General features: G+C 41.5%; 1 protein-coding gene across 2 annotated transcripts in view; it reads left to right on the forward strand.

The window, feature by feature from the left end:
- LOC138929828 (small ribosomal subunit protein uS12-like) overlaps window positions 1–20,099 on the forward strand; it is a 64,035-nt gene that overhangs the window by 31,567 nt on the left and 12,369 nt on the right. The gene's annotated exons all lie outside the window — the stretch shown is intronic.

Here is a 20,099-nt window from a genome sequence, read left to right on the forward strand (position 1 = left end):
ATCCCCGTGCACCAGCCCTAAGCATCCTGTATCCTGTATCAAACATAGAATGGTGATTTGTTTCTTACATGATAGTATACATGTTTCAATGCCATTCTCCCAAATCATCCCACCCTCTCCCTCTCCCACAGAGTCCAAAAGTCCGTTCTATACATCTGTGTCTCTTTTGCTGTCTCGCATACAGGGTTATCATTACCATCTTTCTAAATTCCATATATATGTGTTAGTATACTGTACTGGTGTTTTTCTTTCTGGCTTACTTCACTCTGTATAATAGGCTCCATTTTCACCCACCTCATTAGAACTGACTCAAAACTGTTCTTTTTAATGTCTGAGTAATACTCCATTGTGTATATGTACCACAGCTTTCTTATCCATTCATCTGCTGATGGACATCTAGGTTGTTTCCATGTCCTGGCTAAACAGTGCTGTGATGAACATTGGGGTACACGTGTCTCTTTCAATTCTGGTTTCCTTGGTGTGTATGCCCAGAAGTGGGATTGCTGGGTCATAAGGTAGTTCTATTTGCAATTTTTTAAGGAATCTCCACACTGTTCTCCATAGTGGCTGTACTAGAAAATTACTAGAGCTAATCAATGAATATAGTAAAGTTGCAGGATATAAAATCAACACACAGAAATCCCTTGCATTCCTATACACTAATAATGAGAAAGTAGAAAAAGAAATTAAGGAAACAATTCCATTCACCATTGCAATGAAAAGAATAAAATACTTAGGAATATATCTACCTAAAGAAACTAAAGACCTATATATAGAAAATTATAAAACACTGATGAAAGAAATCAAAGAGGACACTAACAGATGGAGAAATATACCATGTTCATGGATCAGAAGAATCAGTATAGTGAAAATGAGTATACTACCCAAAGCAATCTACAGATTCAATGCAATCCCTATCAAGCCACCAGCAGTATTTTTCACAGAGCTAGAACAAATAATTTCACAATTTGTATGGAAATGCAAAAAACCTCAAAGAGCCAAAGCAATCTTGAGAAAGAAGAATGGAACTGGAGGAATCAACCTGCCTGACTTCAGGCTCTACTACAAAGCCACTGTCATCAAGACAGTATGGTACTGGCACAAAGACAGAAATATAGATCAATGGAACAAAATAGAAAGCCCAGAGATAAATCCACACACCTATGGACACCTTATCTTCGACAAAGGAGGCAAGAATATACATTGGATTAAAGACAATCTCTTTAACAAGTGGTGCTGGGAAAACTGGTCAACCACTTGTAAGAGTGAAACTAGATCACTTTCTAACACCATACACAAAAATAAACTCAAAATGGATTAAAGATCTAAACGTAAGACCAGAAACTATAAAACTCCTAGAGGAGAGCATAGGCAAAACACTCTCTGACATAAATCACAGCAGGATCCTCTATGATCCACCTCCCAGAATACTGGAAATAAAAGCAAAAATAAACAAATGGGATCTAATTAAAATTAAAAGCTTCTGCACAACAAAGGGAACTATAAGCAAGGTGAAAAGACAGCCTTCTAAATTGGAGAAAATAATAGCAAATGAAGCAACTGACAAACAACTAATCTCAAAAATATATAAGCAACTTATGTAGCGCAATTCCAGAAAAATAAATGACCCAATCAAAAAATGGGCCAAAGAATTAAATAGACATTTCTCCAAAGAAGACATATGGATGGCTAACAAACACATGAAAAGATGCTCAACATCACTCATTATCAGAGAAATGCAAATCAAAACCACAATGAGGTACCATTTCACACCAGTCAGAATGGCAGCGATCCAAAAGTCTACAAGCAATAAATGCTGGAGAGGGTGTGGAGAAAAGGGAACCCTCTTACATTTTTTTTTTTTTTTTAAGCAACAGCTCATTTTTAAAGACTGGGCAGACAGAAGTTCCCACTAGCTTTTTAGATTCACCACACAGGAGAACAATGTTCAGTTTCCTATTTTTTGGTTGGTATCACATCCCTGATTTCTAAACAAATACATGAAGTGGGTCTCTAAACTCTGAATGGAAGTAAGCTAATCATTGACATTCGAGACACTTTACTACTTGACACACTTAAGCAAAAAATGCTCAGCCACTCTGCAAACTAAGTTTCTATTCTTGTGAAGCATTTTCTCCTTAAGGGGCCCACACAGCCCTGCTGAAGTTCCTGGTAGACTGTGACCTGTCTGCTTTTTTTGGGGGGCACCCTCATAGTGCTCCAGTCAGAGATAGGCACAAAGGGCGTGGGTACCATTATTGAACAGAAAAAGATAAGATAATTGCCACCAAGGGACCACTCCTTCAGTCCCAGGCATTTGCTAACAAATGACAGATTAAATCCTCTTAACTACCATGTGATGTATTGATTATAATACTATTTCACAGGTGAAAAAATGAGGCTGTGATATTGTTATGTAATAAGAAATATATATATTTGGTGTTTGTCCTCAATTATCATAATCCTTGTAATCTTTGTAAAAGGTGATAAAAGCATCTTTTGTTATCATATGTGTTCTTAGTCCTTGGTTCCCGACACAGAAGCTTCTAAACATTTGGGATCTTTGGAGTGTAAGAATGTCGTTCTGTATGCTAATGAGTTGACTGGAGGCTGGGGTCCTCTAGAGAGCTCAGGGTGGGGACTGGTCACCAGAAAGTCCATGAATAGAGGCTAGGAAGTTTCATCCCCACCCTCTGACTGCCAGGTGGAGGGGAGGAAGTAGAGATTGAGGTAATCACCAATGACTATGATTTAATCACTCATGCCTATGTAATGTAACGGCCATAAAATGCCCTAAACATGTCAGGGGGTAGTTGGGAGTACTTTAAAGAGCTTCCTGGTTGGCAAACACATCGAGGTCCTGGGAGGTGGTATGCCCACATAATTTGCCCTGAGAATCCCTTCCACTGGCTATTCCTGAGATGTATCCTTTATAAGAAGCTGATAATACTAAAGTGTCTTCCTGAGTTCTGTGAGTTGATCTAGCAAATTAGCAAATCCAAGGAGAGGACTGTGGGAATCCCTAATTTATAGCCAATAGGTCAGAAGTATGGGAGGTCCAGAACCTGCATTGGGTGTCTGAAGCAGGGGCAGTTTTGTGAGACTGAACCTCAACTTGTGGAGTCTGATGCTCACTCTGGGAAGCCAGTGTCATAACTGAGGTAAGTTGTAGGACACAGTTGGTGTCCAGAGAGTTGGAGAATTGCTTGGGTGGAAAACCCACACTTGGTATCACAAACTGTTATGAGTAAAAATAGTTTATAGAGACTCCGAGAGACACACTTGTCTAATTTCACACATCCTGAGAGTGTGAGAGCTGGGATTTGAACTGAATTCCCCAGATTTTAATCCTGTAATACCACATTGTCTATTGTTTTGTCTGGTTAACTTCTGGAGCATTCTTATTAATCCTGGTGCTGATAAAAAATAAATGTATTTCATGAGAAACCCACAGTGGCACTTGAAAATGAACATTTTTCATCTTTACAAGGAAAAAACAAAGCATAAATACACCACTGACTGTCACGGTGAGTGACTGAAGTGCTGTCACTTGGAAATTAAGTCTCTGGTCCCAGGTTCACTATGGATTGAAAATAATTCTGATACAATAGATGGTCTCTCACTTTCTTCTACTCTTTCAAAACATAAGCAACTCAGTTATCTGTGTTTTTGCTTATAAGGTAATATGAAACTTCAGGAAACCACATTATTCATTCACTGGAACCATTTGGGGAAAAGGTGTGATAAAAATTAGAGGCTCACTCCCACTAATAATTTCATCACCAGCAGCAAAATCAACAGCATAATCATCGCCACCAGCCCACCACCAACAAGATCACCACCACTGTGGTGATCATCCCCACCATCATCACATTTTCTTAGGACAGAAGTGGTCAATTTCTCCTCCTCATGTGAATATCACATTTATGATTTTCCTTTCACTAAAAAGTTATAACCTATCACTATCCAAGCCTATTCAGACCTCAAACATTTAAACATGGCTTTGGCAGGATACAGACTTTTATTCAGTAAAAGTAAATAGTCAATCTGCATTGATGGCAGAGGTTGTTTACAAATTTCTCTCTTTGATCAAATTCTTTTCATTGTTTATTGGAAAGTGGTCAGCCTTCAAAAATGTCTTTGAAGTAAGTTTGAATATATGCTTTTCCTGACTTATTTTCCTCACACATCCCAAAACACACACACACACTCATGTAATTCTATAATAACATTTCACTCTTCCTTATGAATTTGTGTTATACAAATATGAATGTCCCTCTCACCACCTGTCTTTTGAGGTCCTAGATTAACACACTTCATGACTAATAAACTGGGAATCAGACTTTGCTCTCTGTACATGTAGCTTCTAATCTATAGTGACCTGTGTTATGAGCAGAATCCCTGTTTAAAAACTATAACAATTAGATAAGACTAAGGTTAATTTTCTTAATCAACCAATTAGATATTGTGCACACAAACAGATATTGTCCTTTTCTAGATGTATTAATCTGTTAAGAATCCATCTGAAACTGCTGTCAAAACCTGTGACATCCCTTATTTTATGATAGCAAATCCTCCCTGTTCAAAATGGATTTGAATTTTGAAAAAGGCCTCATTCAGAGGGAAGCTATTGAATAAAGGGAATAATCACACTGGGTATGACAGATTGTTTTTTGTTTTTTGGTTAAAAACAAGCTTTTACTAAAATGTAATACAGTAATTCTGAGTGCATAAGTAAAAATTCTGGGGATGGTGATTTTTATGAAAAAAGAAAAATGAAGTCATGATTTCATTAAGTAAACAACAAAAATAAATTTTAACTTAAACTTTCTTGAATAGCATGATCAGTGTAATGGGGTTTAGGACAAAGAAGAGCTAACAGTTTTCAAAATTTTTACTCATATGTCCAAAAAGATGTATGAAAACTTTAAAAATGCTGTAATAAGACTTCTTTTGTGTGGTTTCCAACTTGACTTTAAAAACAATTCACAAAATAGGCCACCAAAATATTTTGAGAAATAGCCTCTGCACTGAAATACAGGTATAACCTTCTTTGGCTGAATTTTGAAGGTTAATGATATTTTAATGAAGTTCTAGTAAAATCACTTAAAAATTAGATTAATGCTTGATAATCACCTTTCTTATTTATCTGTCTCCCCCAAGACTTGAAGGGCTTTGCAGATTTGAGACACAATTTTCCACAATCCTTATGAAAAAATAGAAAATTATATAATGTCTCTTTATATAGGTTCTCAGATTCTGTGAAATTTCAAGTTTCAAAGAAATACCAAATGTAATTTACCACAGTTTAGCTGCTTTTTTTGGCTGTACATGACCAGTAGTCATGTATGGATGTGAGAGTTGGACTACAAAGAAAGCTGAGCAGCGAAGAATTGATGCTTTTGAACTGTGGTGTTGGAGAAGACTCTTGAGAGTCCCTTGGACTGCAAAGGAGATCCAACCAGTCCATCCTGAAGGAAATCAGTCCGAATGTTCACTGGAAGGACTGATGTTGAAGCTGGAACTCCAATACTTTGGCCACCTGATATGAAGAACTGACTCATTGGAAAAGACCCAGATGCTGGGAAAGATTGAAGGCAGGAGGAGAAGGGGACAACAGAGGATGAGATGGTTGGATGGCATCACCAACTCAATGGACATGAGTTTGAGTAAACTCCAGGAGTTGGTGATGGACAGGGAGGCCTGGTGTGCTGCAGTCCATGGGGTTGCAAAGAGTTGGACACAATTGAGCGACTGAACTGAGCTGTTTTTAGTATTTTTAGCCAATATATGGTCCCAGGCACTATAAGTCTATGATTCTGGAACTTCTAGTGACATATCTAAGTGAGCTCATGATTCTTCTGAATGAAAGTGGATCTCGGAACCCCTCCTTCAGGCTTTTCCTGCTCTGAGGGAATCAGCTGGTGTTATCAACCACACTAAAGAACATTGTGATAGAATGTGGATAAAGAAAGACACATATGCCAACTCCTACTCTGTAGTTTTTCTACTGTCTAATCTGAGGGGCAGGATGGGCACCCAAGTGTGATGTATTACCACGCCCCAAACAGAAAGAGCAATTTTTTTCTGCCCAGCACACCTCTGCTGTTCTGGAATACAGATTTCACCAATGTCCTATTTCTTAAACAAGAAAATAGCGGGTCCAATGTAGAGTCACTGGTGGCCAGTGTTTCTAAAAATCTAAGACCCTTTGTTTCAGCCCTCAGTGGCGGTTTTGCATCCCCCCAGGCAGCTGTGCATTCATGGGAATCCATTGAAGTCATTTGTTGGGAAGGAATTCCCGGATCATGATTCAGCTATTTTTAGGGTTTCAGCTGGTGTCCTACCAAGTTCCACGTGATCTAGGCTTCATGTCCTTCTATTGAGATAATTTGGGAGATGAGTAGTAGGTAGAATTTCAATCTCTGCATCTATCATTATTGCTGCTTTAAAATAAACAAGTTCTTAGAATTCATTCCACCAGCCAGAGAAAATCTGGTTGCTGCCTCAGGTATGAGCAACTTAGGAAATGGGAAAAATCAGCTACAGTGAGTTGAGAATCTTGGGCCTCTATCACCACTTTGTGAGTGGGTCAAAGAAGGAGCCCCACTGGGGAGGGACTTGCCAAGTAGTTTTCACACTGGTCTCTGCTGAGCATCTCTGTAAAGGATGAGAGACTGTGAGATATAGTAGAGCGGGTCACAGCCTCTACATGCTCTGGGGTGCTGGTTAAGATTTAAACTCTCAGACTCCAGCCAGATCTTCTGATCAGACTCCTCAGGAGTTAGATCCAATAACCTGTGTATTTTATGAACTCCCAGGTGGCTCTTATACATGCAAAAGCTTGAGAATCACTGCTGACTAGGAGTTCATAGATTTAAGAGCAGGAAATTGGGGTTCTGAGCTGCTCCACCTTTATTTCACATTCATCTTCTTTCAACATTGGAAGAAACACTTCTGTGGCCAAAAATTTTTAAAGTTAGAAGCAACTATTTCACCATGAACTTCTGAAAAAGACTTTCTCATGGCTTAACTTCACTGATGACTTCTTTCTAGTGAGAATAAGAATGAAGGCATTAAAAAGTGATTTTGTCCAGATAAATTCAGGATATAGAAAGCCATTTACTTTGTCTACCAAGAGGACCCAATTCTGCATCTCCAGCTGCAACTGATCTGTAAGATTTGGAAGACTCCCAGGAGTGTTGACCGGGGTATCTGGGATTAATGGTTGACCCCCATTACACATCCAGAACCCTACTCCTCCATCCACTTCTCAGATTTGGCCTTTAGCCCAAGAGCTTCTCATTGCAAAGTTTAAGAATGTGACATATACAAACATGATCACAGAATGCACTCCATATGCTGGCTTTTGGGTCACACAGAATGGAGATGTTAAGAACATGTTGCTTTTAAGACAATTTTGTATTGTGGTTTTTGCTTTCCTAAATGCCTGAAGTCTTTCTTATTGTGCCAAATTTAGCAAGAATCTAGATAGTCAAAGGAGGTAGTGGAACTAAAACATTCAAATTTTAACTCATATAATATACCATTGAATTTCACATGTTATCAGTTCAGTTCAGTCGCTCAGTCGTGTCTGACTCTTTGCCACCCCATGAATCGCAGCACGCCAGGCCTCCCTGTTCATCACCATCTCCCAGAGTTCACTCAAACTCACGTCCATTGAGTCCGTGATGCCATCCAGCCATCTCATCCTCTGTCGTTCCCTTCTCCTCCTGCCCCCAATCCCTCCCAGCATCAGAGTCTTTTCCAATGAGTCAACTCTTCACCTGAGGTAGCCAAAGTACTGGAGTTTCAGCTTTAGCATCATTCCTTCCAAAGAAATCCCAGGACTGATCTCCTTCAGAATGGACTGGTTGGATCTCCTTGCAGTCCAAGGGACTCTCGAGAGTCTTCTCCAACACCACAGTTCAAAAGCATCAATTCTTCGGTGCTCAGCCTTCTTCACAGTCCAACTCTCACATCCATACATGACTACTGGAAAAACCATAGCCTTGACTAGACAGACCTTAGTTGGCAAAGTAATGTCTCTGCTTTTGAATATACTATCTAGGTTGGTCATAACTTTTCTTCCAAGGAGTAAGCATCTTTTAATTTCATGGCTGCAATCACCATCTGCAGTGATTTTGGAGCCCCCCAAAAATAAAGTCTGACACTGTTTCCACTATTTCCCCATCTATTTCCCATGAAGTGATGGGACCAGATGGCATGATCTTCGTTTTCTGAATGTTGAGCTTTAAGCCAACTTTTTCACTCTCCTGTTTCACTTTCATCAAGAGGCTTTTTAGCTCCTCTTCACTTTCTGCCATAACGGTGGTGTCATCGGCATATCTGAGGTTATTAATATTTCTCCCGGCAATCTTGATTCCAGCTTGTGTTTCTTCCAGTCCAACGTGAAGGGAATGGCAAGCCATGTCAGTATTCTTACCTTGAGAACCCCATGCACAGTATGAAAAGGCAATATGATAGGATACCAAAAGAGGAACTCCCCAGGTCATTAGGTGCCCAATATGCTACTGGAGATCAGTGGAGAAATAACTCCAGAAAGAATGAAGGCATGGAGCCAAAGCAAAAACAATACCCAGCTGTGGATGTGACTGGTGATAGAAGCAAGATCCGATGCTGTAAAGATCAATATTGCATAGGAACCTGGAATGTCAGGTCCATGAATCAAGGCAAATTGGAAGTGGTCAAACAAGAGATGGCAAGGGTGAACATCAACATTCTAGGAATCAGAGGACTAAAATGGACTGGAATGGGTGAATTTAACTCAGATGACCATTATATCTACTACTGTGGGCAGGAATCCCTCAGAAGAAATGGAGTAGCCATCACGGTCAACAAAGAGTCCGAAATGCAGTACTTGGATGCAATCTCAAAAACGACAGAATGATCTCTGTTCGTCTCCAAGGCAAACCATTCAATATCACAGTTATCCAAGTCTATGCCCCAACCAGTAATGCTGAAGAAGCTGAAGTTGAATGGTTCTATGAAGACCTACAAGACCTTTTAGGACTAACACCCAAAAAAGATGTCCTTTTTCATTATAGGGGACCAGAATGCAAAAGTAGGAAGTCAAGAAACACCTGGAGTAACAGGCAAATTTGGCCTTGGAATGTGGAATGAAGCAGGGCAAAGACTAATAGAGTTTTGCCAAGAAAATGCACTTGTCATAGCAAACACCTTCTTCCAACAACACAAGAGAAGACTCTACACATGGACATCACCAGATGGTCAACACCAAAATCAGATTGATTATATTCTATGCAGCCAAAGATGGAGAAGCTCTATACAGTCAACAAAAAGAAGACCAGGAGCTGACTGTGGCTCAGATCATGAACTCCTTATTACCAAATTCAGACTTAAATTGAAGAAAGCAGGGAAAACCGCTAGACCATTCAGGTATGACCTTAATCAAATCCTTTATGATTATACAGTGGAAGTGAGAAATAGATTTAAGGGCCTAGATCTGATAGATAGAGTGCCTGATGAACCATGGAATGAAGTTTGTGACATTGTGCGGGAGACAGGGATCAAGACCATCCCCATGGAAAAGAAATGCAGAAAAGCAAAATGGCTGTCTGGGGAGGCCTTACAAATAGCTGTGAAAAGAAGAGAAGCGAAAAGCAAAGGAGAAAAGGAAAGATACAAGCATCTGAATGCAGAGCTCCAAGGAATAGCAAGAGATAAGAAAGACTTCTTCAGTGATCAATGCAAAGAAATAGAGGAAAAGAACAGAATGGGACAGACTAGAGATCTCTTCAAGAAAATTAGAGATACCAAGGGAACATTTGATGCAAAGATGGGCTCAATAAAGGACAGAAATGGTCTGGACCTATCAGAAGCAGAAGATATTAAGGAGAGGTGGCAAGAATCCAGGGAAGAACTGTACAAAAAAGATCTTCACGACCCAGATAATCGTGATGATGTGATCACTCATCTAGAGCTAGACATCTTGGAAAGTGAAGCCAAGTGGGCCTTAGAAAGCATCACTATGAACAAAGCTAATGGAGGTGATGGCATTCCAGTTGAGCTGTTTCAAATCCTGAAAGATGATGCTGTGAAAGTGCTGCACTCAATGTGCCAGCAAATTTGGAAAACTCAGCAGTGGTCACAGGACTAGAGAAGGTCAGTTTTCATTCTAATTCCAAAGAAAGGCAATGCCAAAGAATGCTCAAACTACCACACAATTGCACTCATCTCACATGCTAGTAAAGTAATGCTCAAAATTCTCCAAGCCAGGCTTTAGCAATACATGAACCGTGAACTCCCTGATGTTCAAGCTGGTTTTAGAAAAGGCAGAGGAACCAGAGATCAAATTGCCAACATTCAGTGGATCATGGAGAAAGCAAGAGAGTTCCAGAAAAACATCTATTTCTGCTTTATTGACTATGCCAAAGGCTTTGACTGTGTGGATCACAATAAACTGTGGAAAATTCTGAAAGAGATGGGAATACCAGACCACCTGGCCTGCCTCTTGAGAAATCTGTATGCAGGTCAGGAAGCAACAGTTAGAACTGGACATGGAACAACAGACTGGTTCCAAATAGGAAAAGGAGTATGTCAAGGCTGTATATTGTCACCCTGCTTATTTATCACATGTTATAAAAATTTATTAATATGATTCAGATAAGTCTGGTAGTGTCAAAACCCTCAAATCCATAAAATACAGTACATAGTAACTCAGATGTTTATTAAGTATCTACTATATACAAAGCTCCATTCTATATATTTTGTGAGAACTTCAAAGGGAATAATATATTGATTCAGGCCTTCAAAGAGTGTACAGTTGAACTGGGTGTAAAGGAGAGGAGTAATGCTCATATAAGACTGTAGTGAATGCAAGGATTAGAGTTCTGTTATTATATATGAGAGAAGGACAACTCTGAGTGCTTCTTTTAAGCTGTTTTACTTTCACAAAGGTGAGGTATATTTTTAAAATATGGAACATTTTGCCATGGGTTCCTTGCTATATTTGTGTATGTATATGTGTGTGCTGCCTTCTTAGTATTTGTTTCCGTGATTTGATTATAATGTGTATAGTTATATATTTTTAAAACTTTAATCTTTGAATGTATTGATCTTTGAGATAAGATAATTTGAATGTTTTGGCAGTAACAGAAAATTCTTAGCCATTTTCAATTTGAATATTGACTCTTCTCCATTCTTTTTATTGCATCCCTCATAAAACCTTGTTGTGATTTGCGAATTCTCAAATTCACTCTATACTACAAGATTCTTAATGTCTTTCTAATTTTTTGCACTTCATTTTCTCTCTATATTACATTCCTGGTAATTTCTGCCTAACCATTCTTGAGATTTCAGTAATCAAGTCTTAAACTGTGCCTGTTGTATAGCCTGATTATTGAGCTTTGACTTTCAATCACTATATTTTTGTTTTGGGCATTCTTTGGGGTTCTCTTTTGAATGTTCTTGATTAATTTTATAATCTCTCATTCATGATGTGTTTTGTTTATGTGTTTGTTGTAATATTTACTATAGACTCATGTTCCTTGAAACTTTACTTGTAGTAATTTTTGAGGCCTAAGTTGAAAGTAATTTCCTTCAATGATAATATACATTTACTTCTACCTGGCCCAGCAGGGACTGTTTTAAAATCAGTTCCAGATTTGACGGAATGTGAATTTGGGTTGAAAATTCCCATGAAAATTATATTTCGCTATGAATTCTCAGGAGAGATATTTTCCCCTTCAACCCAGCTCCACAGTTGAGAGAAACTAGCACTTTTTAATGGTCTCTACTGAGGGTTCTTAGCTTTGTCTGATGTTCCTAGTTACATCAGGAAAACTCATGGGTTTTCCTTTCAGACTCCTGCTTTGGTTGAGAGTGAGGATTTGTCGTATGCCTCACACTTTGTACAGTTGTCAGAAGCAGAAGCTCAAAGTAATCAAGATTTAAAAGATTCCCCCAGAGCAAAAACCAGATTCAGTGCTTAGTTACCTATATATATTTCTCCTTTTAATTAACTTTTACCCTCCACTGATTTTCTTTTCTTGCTTGTTCATGGATGCATTTTTAAAGAGGTGTTTGTTTGTTTGTTTGTTTAATAAATAAGTAAAAGCAGGGTCTATCTTTGTTGTTTTCAGTGGAAGAGCAGATCAAACTATCTTTCCTAAATTATGTCCAGAAACAGCAGTCCAAAAAATTCTCAAGAACTGAGCTTCAGTCTTTAATTATTTCCCACAGACACTTCAATTCTTGTCTCTCTAAGCCACACACTAAGAGTGTGGTGATGGGCAGTTACAGTGCAGAGCAGTGGGGGTGCTGCTGCCTTTCTGATGGAAAGGTGAGGCTTGCACCTCTGCTGTAGCAGCAGGACTGCACAGGCCCTACATTCCTCTGCTCACCCAGGTCAAAGGGATGTTGTGGGAGTTCCTCATACCTCCAAACATTGCTGGCACCACTGAAGTTTCCCACCTAATACCATGACCAATTTTGAAGAAAATATTGACCTGAAGTTGAATGAGTATATCTGTGTTTACAGGAATAATCTAGTGAGTTTTCTGAGAGTAGATTTCTCTGTTCTGATACCATGACAAAATACAAAGTGGCTTAAACAGAAATTTATTTTCTCATAGTTCTGGAGGCTGGAAGTCACAATCAAGGTCTGGCAGGGTTGGGGGCTCTTTCCCCAGTTTTCAGATGGCTGCCATCTTGCTGTGTGCTCACATGGTCTTTCCTAGATGCAAGCTTACTGGGAGAGAGACTGACGTATGCATATATGCAGGGGGAGGTCTCTCAGTCTCTTTGTGTAAGGCCACTGAACCTATCTAATCCAATTGGATTAGGGCCCTTCTCTTATGACCTCATTTAACCTTAATTACTTCCTTAGCCAAATATGTCACTCTAGGGAGTTAGGGCTTCTGCATATGAATTGAGAGGGGAACACATTCAGTCTATAACAGAGCATCTCTTATGAACTCACTTATATGAATGACAGATGTAAGGGGACTATTACAGTTTACAACCCAAGGCTGAACAGGTTACAACAGACAACCAGTTTTAGCCCTTGGAGGGCTTTCCCCTGATGTTTACCTGCCTGATGATACATTTGATCTGTGTTTCAAAGCAGGATGTTCAAATCTCAAAGGGGAATGGACAATCCATTAGGAGAAATAATAAAATGTTAGAGCCCTATTTATAATATTTCATCTCATCTGTTAACAATTTATTTTTGTGTTTTAGGTACATATGGAATTTTACTACACTTTTACATGTATGTAATTTATATAATCATAAATATACTCATAACAAGGAATAGTCTAGAATAATTACTGAGTGGTATGGAGCCACAAAGGCTTAGGAGTCACTTGTAAGGAAGGAAGATGGCCCTTTTCAAGGTATTCAGTTCAGTTCAGTCGCTCAGTCATGTCTGACTCTTTGCGACCGCATGAATTGCAGCACTACAGGCCTCCCTGTCTATCACCAACTTCCGGAGTTCACTCAAACTCATGTCCATCGAGTTGGTGATGCCATCCAGCCATGTCATCCTCTGTAATCCCCTTCTCCTCCTGCCTCCAATCCCTCCCAGCATCAGGGTCTTTTCCAATGAGTCAAGTCTTTGCATGAGGTGGTCAAAGTATTGGAGTATAGGAATCCATGAACACAGTTAAGATATAAAACTTGATAACAAGAATAGATCACAAGAAATCATCATCAAAGAAGTAAAGACTGTTGATAGAAGGGATAGAAAGGATAAACCATGTCACCCCAACATAGGAGGAAAAGAAAAGAAAAATGAAAAGGAACAAAGTATTTTTATTTTTCAGTAGCTTTTAACTGTCTCTGCCATGTTTGATCTACTTGTTTTTAATAATCCCCTTGGTGGTGTGATTCCAGTTAACCACAAATAGTAATCATGTAAGTGTTTGCCTCAGAGAGTACCATGATTTCTTGCAGAGGGCTCTGAGCTGCTGACTGAATTTATCTGAACCATCTCTGTTTTCTTCATAGAAAAAAAATAGTATTTGGCCCTGACCCAAACATCCTCTCTGCTGCTTGATTTGAGAATTGAAAAGCAGAGTTAACTGCACTTCCCTGATACTCTTGAGGTGCAGGAAAATCCATTAAATTGTTTTCTTTGAGAAGGTATTTTAAAACTTGATGTCTTGCATTCCCTTCTGAAAAGGGAAAAACTAGTCAGGGAATTGGTTACCCTGCTGTAATGGGTGAGGAATCCTATCCTCTGTGGGCTTATAAAGAGGCCTGGAGCTTTGGTCTTTTCCTCCCTAGCCTCCAAGAGGATATAGAATTTTATGTACAACCCCCAAATTGCCTGAAAATCAGAGTGGCCACTTCCACTCAGATCCCACAGTCAGCGTTTGTCTCTTGGAGGCAAAAACACAAGCATCAATGCACAAAGAACAAATGCCCTTGTTGGCACCAGGCATTTGCAGAAAATCTGGGCTGGATAAAGGGGAAGGGAAGATTTTCCGTCTCTCATGGTACCACAGAGAATCAGTGTGCATGTTCGGGCCAGAGTGGAGACAGGATGCGTATAGCTTGGTGAGTTTATTCTCTGTTAGGTGTTGAAGGTTGCAGAAATGAATAAAACAACTTCCCTTCTAGGAATAATTCATACACAGTATAAGGCTCAGTAATTTGCCTAAAATTTTATGCCAAATTATATGTGCTTTTGGATATAAGTAGTTGTTTTTCCTGGGGAGGTAACTTCATAGATTGCAAAAAGGTCTGTGACTCCTCAGAATGTTAAGAATGATTGTTCTACTCAAATGTTTTTTTCTTGGGCATCTTTTCCTCAAAGGGGATGTTGGTGCTTAGAATTAGGTAGAAGCATTCAGGGCACACAGAGGAACACATAGAGAGTCGGCAGCACCTTTTCGGAGGTCATGCCTTCTAACTCCTACTCTGCTGCTGAGGGGCCTGATAAAACACTTCTAGGAAGCTGGAGCTGAAAGTGTTGGTTGGTGGCAGTAGTGGTAGGAGATTCTATGTTTTAAGGATTTCTAGGCTTTTATCTTTTTTTTTTTTTTATATTCACTTGGATGATGAAAAAATTTCCCATCAAAATAAAAATTTGCTAGATCTCAGCATAAGCACTTTGAGTAGAAGGAGATGTTTTCATTATAGTATTTTTTAAACTTTTCTTTTCCTATATATCTTCAAGGAGTTCAAATCTACAATAAGGATAATGTCTGTGGCAGGGTGTTGATTAGCGAGAAGCTATCATTTTAGTGGTTAAGGGTGCAGACTCGGGAGCCAGACTGCCTGGGTTCAAGTCCCAGCTCCTCCAAGTTGTCACTGAAAGTGAAAGTGTTAGTTGCTCAGTCGTGTCTGACTCTTTGCGACCCATGGACTGTAGCTCACCAGGCTCCTCTGTCCATGAAATTTCCCAGGCAAGAATACTGGAGTTGGTTGCCATTTCCTCCTCCTGGGGATTTTTCAAACCCAGGGATCAGACCCAAGTCCCCTGCTTTGCAGGCAGATTCTTTACTGTCTGAGTCACCTGGGAAGCCCAACTTGTCACTACTTAACATCCATTTCCTCATCTGTAAACTGGAAATATTATTATCTGCTTCACTGAGTGGTAGTGATTTGATGAGTTAATGTATGTAAAGACTTTAGAGCAGTGCCTGACTGATTGTAAATGCTACCTTAGTGTTTGCTCACAATCTTAATAACACCCACTCCAATCCCCCTAAACCCTACCCCTGTTCTCCATTCAGGAACTAGATGGTGGTAGGTGATCACTGTCATAAGGAAATGATGTGAAAGGAAAGAGGAAAAAGTCTCCTTGTGAATTTCAAAAGAACAGGCTTTGAGGAAATGGAAACAGGACAAAGGTAATAGACTGTGGACTCAGGCGAGTAGGTGGAAGTGCCCTCTCCTCTACCTCCCCACACACTGGCTAGAAAAGGATGCTGCAGATTGGAGGGAGAGTGAATTGGAATGAGGGCATGACAGCTTAGATGCTGGTTCATTTCATATCAGTTCAGTCACTCTGTTGTGTCCGACTCTGCGACCCCACGAATCACAGCATGCCAGGCCTCCCTGTCCACACCAACTCCCAGAGTTCACTCAGACTCACGTCCATCGAGTCTGTGATGCCATCCAGCCATCTCATCCTCTGTCATCCCCTTTTCCTCCTGCCCCCAATCCCTCCCAGCATCAGGGTCTTTTCCAATGAGTTAACTCTTCACATGAGGTGGCCAAAGTACTGGAGTTTCAGCTTTAGCATCATTCCTTCCAAAGAACACCCAGGACTGATCTCCTTCAGAATGGACTGGTTGGATCTCCTTACAGTCCATGGGACTCTCAAGAGTCTTCTCCAACACCACAGTTCAAAAGCATCAATTCTTCGGCACTCAGCCTTCTTCACAGTCCAACTCTCACATCCATACATGACTACTGGAAAAACCATAGCCTTGACTAGACAGACCTTAGTCAGCAAAGTAATGTCTCTGCTTTTCAATATGCTATCTAGGTTGGTCATGACTTTCCTTCCAAGGAGTAAGCGTCTTTTAATTTTATGGCTGAAGTCACCATCTGCAGTGATTTTGGAGCCCCCCCCAAAAAAAGTCTGACACTGTTTCCACTGTTTCCCCATCTATTTCCCATGAAGTGATGGGACCAGATGGCATGATCTTCGTTTTCTGAATGTTGAGCTTTAAGCCAACGTTTTCACTCTCCTCTTTCACTTTCATCAGGAGGCTTTGTAGTTCCTCTTCACTTTCTGCCATAAGGGTGGTGTCATCTGCATATCTGAGGTTATTGGTATTTCTCCCAGCAATCTTGATTCCAGCTTGTGCTTCTTCCAGCCCAGCATTTCTCATGATGTACTCTGCATATAAGTTAAATAAGCAGGGTGACAATATACAGCCTTGACATACTCCTTTCCCTATTTGGAACCAGTCTGTTGTTCCATGTCCAGTTCTAACTGTTGCTTCCTGACCTCAATATCCCTAAAAAAAGAGGCCATGAACTCTGGTTCCGTGTCAGGTGTGAGTGATGCTGGAATCTAAAACCAACCCCACAGAAAGAGAACAATAGAGTGAACCCATGTCCTATTTCTTTAAGGTTTTGGGGAATGACTCTATAGTGTGACTTGGCAGATGTGGCCTTGTTACTGAGCCCAGTTCATTCTGCACACTGCCCAACAGACCAATAAATTGAAAGACAAGTTGTTAGAACAAGGAATAATGATTTTTCATGGGAAAGCTAGCAGACCAAGAAGATGGCAGGCTAGCATCTCAGAGAACCATTTACTCTTAGTCCCAAATTGGGATCCTTTTATACAGAAGAGAAGGAGGGGGAGGGGCTCAATGTGACATTGACCAATGGCTGACTAATGGTCACTGGTTGAGAGTTGCTCTCTAACAGTCACTAGCTTGGGGGAGGGGCACACTGAGGCACCAACCAACAGGTGAGCAGGACCACTAACGGTTGCTGGTTGACAGTTTCTCCCTAATCGGCTGCTGGCTTGTGGGAGGGGCCTTCTGACCAGGGCCACTACAGCTGGAGCCTTCCCCTGCTGCTATTACAGCCTTCCAGAGTTCTCCAGGCCCCATTACAACCCCAGCATGGTTTCTTGGTCTCCAAGCATGGCAGAAAGGACAGGAATGAAGAAGCCTCAGCGACTACGGGGCCAGACTGTATTAGATGAGATGGGGGCTTCCCAACAGGAACCAGGATGAAAAGAAGACACCGAGGATGAAGACCAGGTCCGCCCTCACCTGAATACCACCTTAACCCTCCCATGTGCTCAGATGCTACACTATGGAAAAGGGAAAGGAGGGGAGACTGACTTCACATTCTTAGGGGAAAAGTGGGACTTGAAATAGAAATTAAATCGAGTTGTGAAAAGTTCAAGATACCTTTTCTGCATGTTTGTATTTTCAGACAGAGATTTGTGCCTGCTCTACCTAGTTCCTTCCTGACTCAGTTATTGCCTTCATTTGGGGAAAGTGAACTAAGTTTTGGCTCGAAAGCTTCAGCTCACAGCTGGCAATATGAGAGTCACCAGGGTGCGTCTCCACTGCCTGTCAAGGTTGCATAATGATGACAAGAACTGGGAACTTGGGAGCTGCGCACCCCCTGAGATGACAATCACAGCACGTTAGGCTGGGGCTGGGGGTATCTGAGAAGCAGGTGCTGGGAGCTCTCCATTGAGAGGGATGGGAAGCGGAGCGTGGCTCAGAAGGCTGGACCTCTGTTCAAGGCAGGGACTGTGGGAACGTCCATTCTTGTAAGATGGGAGTCCTGAGAGCCTCGTTTCCTGTTCTGTCCCAGCCGGGATTCTCTGCATAAGCATTAATACATGTCTACTGGCATCATGTGGGATGCAGGGAGCATTCCTGGGTGAATGGGACAGAGTCTCTGCCTCTGGAGTGTGTGTTTGTAATAGGGGCAGGGTAGATGCACAGCTGATAGCGGGCCTCTTGTTAGTGTTCCAGCTCAGCCATTGGTCCGCCTGGCAGTGGACCCCTCCCCCAAGCAAGCGACCGTTAGTGAGAGACCGTTAGGAGCAACTGTCAGTGAGTGACCGTTAACAGTCCTGCTCAGCCATTGGTCAGTGTTAGAGTGGGACCCTCCCCTAAATTAGCGACCTTTGGGAGCAGCTGTCAAGAAGCAACCCTTAGGACATGCTTCAGCCACTGGTTGGCATCTCATGGGCCACTCCCCCTCCCCCTCCTCTATATAAAAGGAACTGAATTTTGGACTGAGGGAAGATCGGTTTTTGAGACACTAGTCTGCTGTCTTATAGGTCTGCTAGCTTTCCCCTCGCCCCAACAACTCCTCTCCTGATACTGGCCTGTTATGCAATGAGCAGAATGATTTTAGGCTGGATAAGACGTTTTCCGCTCCCAAAGAGATCCTTCCCGCCTTAAGTAGTAGGCAGCAGATAAGATGGGAATAGAAGGGGAGGAGAGTTCCTCTGATATGAGCGCTCCAGAGCAAGCAGGGCTCCTACATTGAGTCTTGGGGGAGTAAATGGGTGTTCATGCAGGAGACAGAGATGCTGGGGACACAGGCTGATCACAGATGTGCAGGTAAGGAGCAGCAGAGGACACAAAGCAGAAAGCTCTGGGCTGTAGGGAGACAAGGGGTGGGAGATGAAAGTTTGGGTCAAGTCACAGACAGCCTTGGATGCTATGATCAGGAATTTAGCCTCCATTCTGGAGCCCATGAGTAGCCGCTAACAGGGTTTCTAGGTAGATAGTCCAATAACCAGGTTTGTATTTCACAAAGATGTGTCTGGCAGCATTTGGAAGGCAAATGGGAAAGGACTGGAGGGGTGGCCAGAATGTTAATGAACATTGTCTGGAGGCCCTCATTCACTAACCAGTTCCAGCAAGTCCCTGCACTGAACCACAGACTCCATAGGCCCATCCATCAAGTCTTGCTTGTAAAGGGAAGGTCCAAAGGAGGTTTCTGACTAAATGGAAACAGTAGAGGATCAGATATAGGAGAGCTGAGGGCTGGTACTTAGGCTGGTTTCTAACGAGTTAGAAGAGCAGCAGACGACTCTGCCTGTACCCATCCTGGCAACCTCGAGTTCCAGATTCCTCCACTTCCCTGACCTTACAGCCAGATGGAGTTTCCAGCACCAGCCCGTCTAGCCATCCTGTCCAGCTGCACTGGACTCAGGGTGGTGATGCTATTCTTGGAATAAGGAGGCAGGCCATCCTGCCAGTGATTGCACTAATCCCTCAGTCCAGTGGGGTCAGCAGGTGTCACCATACCTTCCACAGCTCTCACTTCAGCCCAAAGCAGGCTATGACGCGTCCATCAGCCTTGGAACTGCCATCAGACTCGTACTTTGTCAAAACTGCATTTTTGTAATTACCAGTGTGTCCAGGACTTCTGGGGATTGCAGTAACTTCATATTGCCTCTTGCTAAATCATTTGGCTGCATTTCAGAAATAGTGTTCTCAGGTCCGACTGGCTTCAGTCTGCTGCTCCCAATTCATTATTCATGCCTGTGGCTCAGATTTTCACATCCTCATAGCCATCAGTGGCCCAGCGATCTTGGATGGGAAATGGAGAAGTGGGAAAGGAGGGCCAGAGCATACAAAGTAGGACAAATGGGAAATGACCAA

This window comes from Ovis canadensis, chromosome 26 (assembly GCF_042477335.2).
Source record: "Ovis canadensis isolate MfBH-ARS-UI-01 breed Bighorn chromosome 26, ARS-UI_OviCan_v2, whole genome shotgun sequence".
NCBI classification, from domain to species: Eukaryota; Metazoa; Chordata; class Mammalia; order Artiodactyla; family Bovidae; genus Ovis; species Ovis canadensis.